Raw genomic sequence first — 4,015 nt, forward strand, 5'->3', positions numbered from 1 at the left:
ATATAAATATCTACACCGCCATCTGTATTAAGATGGAGATATCTACACCGCTATCTGAATAAACATGGAAATATCTACACCGATATCTGTATGAACATGGAAATAGCTACACCGCTATCTGTATGAACATGGAAATATCTACACCGCTATCTGTATGAACATGGATATATCTACACAGCCATCTGCATGAACATGGAAATATCTACACCGCTATCTGTATGAACATGGAAATATCTACACCGCTATCTGTATGAACATGGATATATCTACACAGCCATCTGGATGAACATGGAAATATCTACACCGCTATCTGTGTAAACATGCATACATCTTCACCGCTATCTGTATAAACATGGAAATATCTACACTGCTATCTGTATGAACATGGAAATATCTACACCGCTATCTGTATGAACATGGAAATATCTACACCGCTATCTGCATATAGATGGAAATATCTACACTGCTATCTGCATATACATCGAAATATCTACACAGCTATCTCTTTACACATGGAAATAACTACACGGCTATATCTATAAACATGGAAATATCTACACCACCATCTGTATGAACATGGAAATATCTGCACCGCCATCTGTTTGAACATATAAATATCTACACCGCCATCTGTATTAAGAAGGAAATATCTAAACCGCTATCTGTATAAACACGGAAATATCAGCACCGCACTCTGTATGAAAATGGAAATATCTACACCGCTATCTGTATTAACATGGAAATATCTACACTGCTATCTGTATGAACATGGAAATAGCTACACTGTTATGTGTATGAAAATGGAAATAGCTACACCGCTATCTGTATGAACATGGAAATATCTACACCGCTATCTGTATGAACATGGATATATCTACACTGCCATCTGGATGAACATGGAAATATCTACACCGCTATCTGTATGAACATGGAAATATCTACACCGCTATGAGTATGAACATGGATATATCTACACAGCCATCTGGATGAACATGGAAATATCTACACCGCTATCTGTGTAAACATGCATACATCTTCACCACTACCTGTATAAACATGGAAATATCTGCACCGCTATCGGTATGAACATGGAAATATCTACACCGCTTTCTGTATGAACATGGAAATACCGACACCGCTATCTGTTTGGACATGGAAATATCTACACCGCTATCTGCATGAAAATGGAAATATCTACACTACTATCTGCATATACATTTAAATATCTACACAGCTATCTCTTTACACATGGAAATAACTACACCACTATCTGTATGAACATGAAAATAACTACACCGCCATCTGTATGAACATGGAAATATCTGCACCGCCATCTGTATGAACATATAAATATCTACACCGCCATCTGTATTAAGATGGAGATATCTACACTGCTATCTGTATAAACATGGAAATATCTACACCGCCATCTGTATGAACATATAAATACACCGCCATCTGTATTAAGAAGGAAATATCTAAACCGCTATCTGTATAAACATGGAAATATCTACACCGCTGCCTGTATAAACATGGAAATATCAGCACCGCTATCTGTATGAACATGGAAATCTCTACACCGCTATCTGTTTGAACATGGAAATATCTACACCGCTATCTGCATGAAAATGGAAATATCTACAAAGCTATCTGCATATACATGGAAATATCTACACAGCTATCTCTTTACACATGGAAATAACTACACCGCTATATCTATAAACATGGAAATATCTACACCGCCATCTGTATGAACATGGAAATATCTGCACAGCCATCTGTATGAACATATAAATATCTACACCGCCATCTGTATTAAGAAGGAAATATCTAAACCGCTATCTGTATAAACATGGAAATACCTTCACCGCCATCTGTATGAACATGGAAATATCTACACCGCCATCTGTATGAACATGGAAATATCTGCACCGCCATCTGTATGAACATATAAATATCTACACCGCCATCTCTATTAAGATGGAGATATCTACACCGCTATCTGTATAAACATGGAAATATCTACACCGCTATCTGTATAAACATGGAAATATCTACATCGCTATCTGTATAAACATGGAAATATCTACACCGCTACCTGTATAAACATGGAAATATCAGCACCGCTATCTGTATGAACATGGAAATATCTACACCGCTATCTGTATGAACATGGAAATATCTACACCGCTATCTGTATGAACATGGATATATCTACACAGCCATCTGGATGAACATGGAAATATCTACACCGCTATCTGTGTAAACATGCATACATCTTCACCGCTATCTGTATAAACATGGAAATGTCTACACTGCTATCTGTATGAACATGGAAATATCTGCACCGCTATCTGTATGAACATGGAAATATCTACACCGCTATCTGTACGAACATCAAATATCTACACCGCTATCTGCATATAGATGGAAATATCTACACTACTATCTGCATATACATGGAAATATCTACACAGCTATCTCTTTACACATGGAAATAACTACACCGCTATCTGTATGAACATGGAAATATCTGCACCACCATCTGTATGAACATATAAATATCTACACCGCCATCTGTATTAAGATGGAGATATCTACACCGCTATCTGTGTAAACATGGAAATATCTACACCGCTATCTGTATAAACATGGAAATATCTACACCGCTATCTGTATAAACATGGAAATATCTACAACGCTACCTGTATAAACATGGAAATATCAGCACCGCTATCTGTATGAACATGGAAACAGCTACACTGCTATCTGTATGAACATGGAAATATCTACACCGCTATCTGTACGCACATGGATATATCTACACAGCCCTCTGGATGAACATGGAAATATCCACACCGCTATCTGTGTAAACATGCATACATCTTCACCGCTATCTGTATAAACATGGAAATATCTACACCGCTATCTCTATGAACATGGAAATATCTACACCGCTATCTGTTTGAAGATGGAATTATATACACCGCTATCTGCATGAAAATGGAAATATCTACACAGCTATCTGCATATAGATGGAAATATCTACACAGCTATCTCTTTACACATGGAAATATCTACACCGCTATCTGTATGAACAGGGAAATACCTACACCGCCATCTGTATGAACATGGAAATATCTGCACAGCCATCTGTATGAACATATAAATATCTACACCGCCATCTCTATTAAGATGGAGATATCTACACCGCTATCTGAATAAACATGGAAATATCTACACCGCTATCTGTATAAATATGGAAATATCTACACAGCTATCTGTATAAACATGGAAATATCTACACCGCTACCTGTATAAACATGGAAATATCAGCACCGCTATCTGTATGAACCTGGAAATATCTACACCGCTATCTGTATGAACATGGAAATATCTACACCGCTATCTGCATGAACATGGAAATATCTACAAAGCTATCTGAATGAACATGGAAATATCTACACCGCTATCTGTTTGAACATGTAAATATCTACACCGCTATCTGCATGAAAATGGAAATATCTACAAAGCTATCTGCATATACATGGAAATATCTACACAGCTATCTCTTTACACATGGAAATAACTACACCGCTATATCTATAAACATGGAAATATCTACACCACCATCTGTATGAACATGGAAATATCTGCACCGCCATCTGTTTGAACATATAAATATCTACACCGCCATCTGTATTAAGAAGGAAATATCTAAACCGCTATCTGTATAAACACGGAAATATCAGCACCGCTCTCTGTATGAAAATGGAAATATCTACACCGCTATCTGTATGAACATGGAAATATCTACACTGCTATCTGTATGAACATGGAAATAGCTACACCGCTTTGTGTATGAAAATGGAAATAGCTACACCGCTATCTGTATGAACATGGAAATATCTACACCGCTATCTGTATGAACATGGATATATCTACACAGCCATCTGGATGAACATGGAAATATCTACACCGCTATCTGCGTAAACATGCATACATCTTCATCACT

Source organism: Gorilla gorilla, chromosome X (assembly GCF_029281585.2).
Source record: "Gorilla gorilla gorilla isolate KB3781 chromosome X, NHGRI_mGorGor1-v2.1_pri, whole genome shotgun sequence".
In the NCBI taxonomy this organism is placed as follows: domain Eukaryota; kingdom Metazoa; phylum Chordata; class Mammalia; order Primates; family Hominidae; genus Gorilla; species Gorilla gorilla.